Source organism: Colobus angolensis, unplaced genomic scaffold, assembly GCF_000951035.1.
Source record: "Colobus angolensis palliatus isolate OR3802 unplaced genomic scaffold, Cang.pa_1.0 Scaffold42, whole genome shotgun sequence".
In the NCBI taxonomy this organism is placed as follows: domain Eukaryota; kingdom Metazoa; phylum Chordata; class Mammalia; order Primates; family Cercopithecidae; genus Colobus; species Colobus angolensis.
Genome location: NW_012117599.1, coordinates 4,112,145 through 4,119,211, shown reverse-complemented (window position 1 = coordinate 4,119,211; position 7,067 = coordinate 4,112,145). Strand labels below are relative to the sequence as shown.

The following is a 7,067-nucleotide window of genomic DNA, read 5'->3' as shown; positions in this document are numbered from 1 at the left end:
CTCTGATGGGAACCCTCTTGGCTCTAGAGAGGAGGAAGACTTAGTTGCAGTCAAGGGCAACTGGAGCAACTTTCCTTGACTTCTCCCTTTCCCTACAATCAAAGCTCCTCTCTGAGCCGTGAGCACCTCTCACATTCTATCTGACCTATTCCTGCCTCAGGACCTTTCTACTTGCTCTTCCTTCTGCCAAAAATGTTCTTCCCCAAGCCCTTCACAGGCCATTCCCTGTGCCGTGACCTCCTGCCCCAGCCCCCCAACTTAATTCATAATCTTAGCTTAAATATTACTTTTTACAGAGAGGCTTTTTCTGGTCACCATGTCTGAAATAGCTCCCAGCAGTCACTCACTAGCACATCATCCTTATTTTCTGAAGTTGTCTTGTTCCTTCATTTTCTTCTTTATTATTTTTCTTTTCTACCCTCCAACTTGCTCGCCCCATGCCATCTAGAGTATAGACTTGTGATCATAACCCTTGGAGAGTGCCTAGCGCTTAGTAGGTATGCAGCAGACATCTGTTAAATGGATTCAGTGCATGTATCTTACGGTTCATACAACAGGTACCACTTCTTCCCGAGTGTGTCCTTCCGCAGATTGTCGTTTGCTTGAGGACATGAGCTGTGTCTCATCCATCTTCTTATCTTCAACACTTGCTCATAAGTAGTCACTCAGTAAGTGCGGAATGATTCACTAGAGAAAGGGATGACTGCAGCTGCCTGGGAGATAATCTTTCAATGATGGATTGGTTGATCTCAACAGGCTGCTTACACTTATATATATGTTGTATCTGTGTGTTCAGTGTATATTCGTTCAGTTAGGATTTGCAGTTGTCTGTGAATGACCTGAAAACCAATGGTTTTAACAAAACGATATTTGTGTTTTCTTTCACATACCTTGAAGTACAGAGGTAGATGCTGCAGGGTTGGAGCAGAGGCTCCGTGATGTCATCAGCACCCCAGAATCATTCTTGTTCGTTGTCATGTCATCCTTAGTGTGTGACTTCTATTCTCAAAATTGCTTCACTGTCACAAGATACTGTGGCTCTGCTGCCATCATGTCTCTACTCCTGATAGGAAGGAGGAAGAAGGAGGAAGGACAGAAGAGAGGTTTAAGTAAGTTCCCACTTAGGAAGCTTTATCAGAAGCCCCCAAATAGAGCTTCTTTGATCTCATTGAACAGAATTCAGTGACATGTGTAGTCACAGTGGAAGTTAGGAAATGTAGTTTTTAAGCTGGGTACATTGCCTCATCCAACAAAATTCAGGGGTTGTTAGTCATGAAGAATGGAAGAATGGATCATCGTGCTATGCAGTTGGCAGACTCTGCCACCATATATACTTAGGGTCATGTAAAACTCCAGTAGGTTTACTTCACATGGTGTGCTAGGCTGCTCTAATAAGTGCAGTAAATAACAGTAGCACGGTACATCATTCAACTGCCCACGAGACTTCAATTTTTCTTTCAGGTGAAACCTCTCGTAGCAGAGAGAGCTGCCCAGTCTTCTGAAGAATCCTCACTGTCCTTTGAGTTCAGAGTGGTGCTGAGATCGTTGTTTTCTTTTTTTCTCTGTTTGCCAGAGAAACTACCCTGTGGTCACTGTCTGTGGCCTGGAGACAGAACTTCCTTCTTGGCAGGGCTTAGTTGTTCCTGGTGTGCCCTCAGCAAGCGCTCACGTTTCCTGCTCAGGGCTTTGGAAGCACAGCCTCTGCTGCCTGGGAGTGCTGCTCTACTACAGCATCTTTAGCCTCTCCCAGCCTTTTCGGATTTCCTCTCCAGTGGTCCCAGAGTGCTGCACCAGACAGATGGGAGCCGGGAGCGGGTGGCCATGAAACAAAGACAGGTGGGGGTATGACAACCAGAAAGAAGCACAAGCTGGAACCGCCTCCCGGTTCTCGTTATGGTTTCGGTTTATGACACTGTTGTTACAGGAAAGGGGGTCCCGATCCAGACCTCAAGAGAGGGTTCTTGGATCTCCTGCAAGAAAGAATTTAGGGTGAGTCTGCAAGTGCAAGGCTAAAGCAAGTTTATTGAGAAAATAAAGGGATAAAAGAATGGCTGCTCCATCGACAGAGCAGCCCCAAGGACTGCTGGCTGCCCCTTTTTATGGTCATTTCTTGATGATATGCTACATAAGGGGTCGATGATTCACGCCTCCCCTTTTTAGACCATGTAGAGTAACTTCCTGGCGTCGCCGTGTGGCGTTTTTAAACTGTGATGGCGATGATGGGAGTATAGCAGTGAGGACGACCAGAGGTCACTCTCGTCGCTGTCTTGATTTTGGTGGGATTTGACCGACTTCTTTAGTGCAGCCTGCTTTATCAGCAAGGTCTTTGTGACCTGTATCTTGTGGGACCTCCTGTCTCATCCTGTGACTTAGAACGCCTAATGATCTGGGAATGCAGTCTAGTAGATTTCAGTCTCATTTTACTCAGCTCCTATGCAAGATGGAGTTGCTCTGGTTCACACGCCTCTGACACGGTGAGGATAACCTGGAGAACTGGAACATTCTCTCCATTTCAGAGAAGTCTTATTCTCACGGCTTAATTCGTGTAAAATACTTTATAATCCCAGAAGAAAACCCATCTAGCAGATTTAAGTGTACCAGCATACATAGACCCTGTGCACACCCACACGGACATGTATAGAAACCCTGGAGCGTCGGGTGTCCTGACTCCAGATTATAGAATGAGGCATTTGCCACATTAGACATATGCATTCGGGAGTGGAAGTTACTGAAAAATCTAAGATCTTAGTATTTATCGAGGAATTTTGTTTCCCCAAAATTAGCTTTTAAATCAATATAGCGTAACACATCTAACTATCACCTAAAGCTATATAGGCCCCCCCAGAACAATACACCCATCACTGAGAGCAAGACTTAAATATAAAACTTCTGTGCACTCTTAAAACTTTAGAATTATACCAGCAGAAAACTGACAGTAGAGCAGAGTGGTTCTTATTAGTGCTATAAACAGATAATGAGAGAAATACAGATTGCATTTTTTACATTTAAAGTGTTTCACTAATCCAGCAGAAGTAGTCAGAATATCAGATGCTTCAGGAAGCCTAGTTTTAACAAATCGCCGTATACATTCCCGTGTGGAGTTCAGAGTAAGACAACTGGTAGTTTCTATTTCAGTATATCATAGCTTTTCTAAAGCTGCAGTATGGAAGTTGGATTTTTCATCTGGGGTGATTCATTTCAATTTGTTGCAAATATTTAAGTGTTCCTTAAATAAAGTGTCAATCTAAACTGAAATGAGCTGTTCTCTAGGAGAGGATTAGGTATTCTTTAACAGAGTAAAGACGGAGTTTCACCGGGGCCCTTTTCTCTCCTGGGTGAAACAACCTAGTTATGTTTATGTGATTAACTGAGTTAAGTGTAAAGACCTTTGCCCCATGGTGTCATCAGGAAGGTTAAATGTTACCCAAGTTTATCTTAATTAAACATTTGTATTTATTTTCTAATAAAAAGCAAATGACCAGGTATGCATTAAGTAACTTCTCTTGGCATTCTACTAGCGTATTTATGGAACCAAGATGAGACAGGATTGTCCTTCCAGGGCCACGCAGAAAAAGTTGATCAAGCAGAGATCTTGTTTGTGATACTGATTTCTCACACTTCCTTTCTTTCTTAGTCATAAAATAGTAAAATAACAAAATAACATTTGTATTAGATTAATAGGGTATGTCAGACCGAAGGGGAGAGAGAGAGCAGCAGTGCTTCCTTGGAGTGTCATGTTGGCACTCAAAAACTGTCAAATTTCAGATTTTCGGATTTGGAATGCTCAAGCCACGTAAGAGCGAGTGATGACCTGGTTTGAAAGGCTGAGAGAGACAGGAAAAAGGTAATTCTATAGGTGTATACAGAAGAGCTGCATGTATAAAGGCCATGGAATCTCTGTCTCTAACAAGTGTATATTATATATATGGAGAGTGAGAGAAAGACGCTAAGACTCATATTAAGGAATTGGTTCACATAATTGTGGGGACTAGCAAGTCGCAAATCTGCAGGGATGGCCGGCAGGCTGGACACCCAGGGAAGAGTTGATGTTGCAGTCTTGTTCAAAGGCTGTCTGATTGGCAGAATTCCCTCTTCCCTGAGGACCTCAATCTTTTTCTCTTAAAGCCTCCAACTAACTGGGTGAGGCCCACCCACATTATGCAGAGTAATCTGCTTTACTCAAAGCCTACTGATTTTGATGTCAATCTCATCTAAAAAATGCCTTCAAAGAAATGACTAGACTGGTATTTGACTGTATAAAGTCATCATCATCATCATCATCATCGTCATCATTGACTGTGCACCATGTCCTATTTTGAGCACCTGACGCGTATTACTCGTTGGATCCTTACCACAACCATGTCAGGCACACACACTCTTACTATATGCATTCTATGGATCATAGGTTTACAGTCAGAGGGGTCAAATAACATGCCCACAGTTTCCATAGCTAGTCTAACTTGGTTGTGCGCATGTCCGTCTTGCCTATAAATTCTCCTAGAAGACATGGCTGGTGTTATTCTTCATTGATGTGTGCTCAGTAATTGTTCACTGAGTGAATGGTAGTTACTGTTTTTTGAGCAGTTACTGTGTGTTAGGACTGGGTTAAGCACCCTAATCTTGAAAAGTATCTAAAGAGTAGAGATTTTAACTGATGGAAAGCTGAGGCTCTGAGAAGCCACTAACCCGAGCAAGGTCATAGAGTTCTGAGTGATGGAGCCAGGATCCACATTCATCTCTTTGTGATTGTGAGATGCCTATGAAAATTTACCAGTATTAAAAGAATCAAGCCTACATGAAAGAATAGATGGCTCTGGAAATATATAAATGACTGGTTACTTGCTTTTTATAACCTTTTCCTTAAATCCAGGGATTGCGCATTCTGAATGTTCCAGGACATTCTTCCCAATTATAACCACCCTCCCCTTAACAGTCTCATGTTAGACCAATTGCCACAAGACATACCATCCTTAAACAAAATGTGTTATTCTATTACTGTTTTCACATCTTCTCTGTTAAAAATCCTTCAATTCATTTAAATTCTATGGCTTTTATATATGTAGCTCCTCCATATCCTCCTAAAGGTCTTTGTGAATGACCTTTTCCCTTCTCTCTCAGCGTTTCAGACCAGGACATCACTGGCTCTTATACAGGTTCAGCATCCCAAATCCGAAAATCCAAAATCCAGAGTGCTCCAAAATTCAACTTTCTGAGCACTGACGTGGTACTCGAAGGCAATGCTCATTGGAACATTTTGGATTTCAAATTTATGGATTTGGGATGCTCAACTGGTATTCTATAATGCAAATATTCAAAAAAAATCCAAAATCCAACATGCTTCCAGTCCCAGCATTTTCAGATGGACCTGTTCCTATCCATCAAGAAATAGGTCCTACCCTGCTTCTCTTTTCCTGAACATAAATCGTCGTTTCAGAATGTGATTTTCTGGGCTTTTGGACCTATGAAAAAACCATAGCTGTCCTGGGATTAGACCTGAGAGGCTGAGAGCTGTGCTTACTGAGGTGTCCTGAGTTGACACTGCTCATGAAAAGTGCCACAGTTAAATCCACCTTGGGCTGGTGTCTGAGCTAAGAGGGGGAAAAAAAATGCATGACAATAGTTCCTGAAGGAAGAAACCCTTCCTGATGAAGGTCGTTAGAACTCTCAAGTGTGTTTGCCTTTTTAGCAAGCGTGTTTACACTTCGGAAGTCCAGTCATTTCTCTCCATGAGCCCGAGTCTGCAGACAAAATGAATGCACCCTCCTGCCTTTTTCTTCCTGGGGTCTTCTGAGTTTGAAGTTGGATTTTGCCCCTTTAGTTTTGAGTAATTTCTCCTGCAAGTTAGAAGATGAAGTTACAGCCTGTAAACTGTGTAAGTACACAGCCTCAAATGGCATTTCCTCCCGTCCATGGCAGCGCGTATGGGGATTTGACAGATAACAAGAACGGCTTTCCTCTCTAATCCTCCCAGTTGCTTCTTGGACATCTCCCTGAAATTCAGCTGGCTTCCTTGTCCCTTTCATTTCTGGGTGGTCTGATTAGGGTAAAACCCATCATCAAAGCAGGCCAGGTGCTGATACTCAGCACACGAAGCTGTCAGGAAGTGATCCTTCAGATTTCCTGGGGATTCCTGCCCACATAGCCCCACCAGGCTGTTACAGCTCCTGTGCCTCAGATGGGGGATTAGCCGAGACCGCGTGGCTAGTGATTGCTAATCTTTCCGTACCAGCCAACCGAGATCCTCTAATTAATACCCAGCTTGTAAATACCCAAATCTGTTTCCCCAGAGGGTGTAGTTCCTGAGGGTTAGATTAGCCAGTTAGTATGGGTGATTTTCCTCTTCTGATTTTAGAATACAAATAATGGAGATTTTTTAAAGATTTCTGTTTGAATTTATATTCTTACTTCCTACCTCCTCCTGCCTTTGTTCAGTGATTCTTCATGCAACTCCCTGGGCTGAGGATGAGTAACTGGGTTACTTACTGGGAAGACCTTTTATTTAAAGGCATATTGCTCCACATAGATGGTCTCAGTTCCTTCCTCCATGTCACTAAGGACTCTGATGTCTTACTGTCCTAGCTCCTTTCAGTGCAATGGAAAAAAATGGAAGTGTGTTCAGATGTGAGGGGGTGCTCAGCTTCTCCTGAGGGCAGACCCTGCCAAAATAGAAAAGTGGCCCTGGAGTATTCAGGTAGATAATAGCCAAACTTTGATACGGTCTATTTATGGGGTCCTAGAAACACTGATGGTGGAGCTAAGGTCTCAGGAAGTTGTCTCCCATCCTATGGAATGTAAGATTGTCACAGTCCATCATCAGGGGATGGCCCACCGTCTCTGCACACTTTGGAATGTTTCAGTCCCCTTCTTCCTAAATTGTACATGCTGCTGTAGTGAGAATGTGTCTTCTCAGTAAGGTTCATGGTGCTTCGTTCTTAGTACTTTGTTATTTCAGAGAAGATCCTTAGATCCTTAAAGAAAATGCCGGCTCCAAGAGTTATAAAGTGCTCATGAAATATTTGTAGAATGGCTGAATGAGAATAATTTCTATGGGTAAATTGTTTGGCTAA

At 42.9% G+C, this 7,067-nt stretch overlaps 1 protein-coding gene across 1 annotated transcript in view; it reads left to right on the top strand.

Moving 5' to 3' along the window:
• Nucleotides 1-7,067, top strand: part of AFF3 (AF4/FMR2 family, member 3) — a 533,195-nt gene that overhangs the window by 74,327 nt on the left and 451,801 nt on the right. The window lies entirely within an intron of this gene.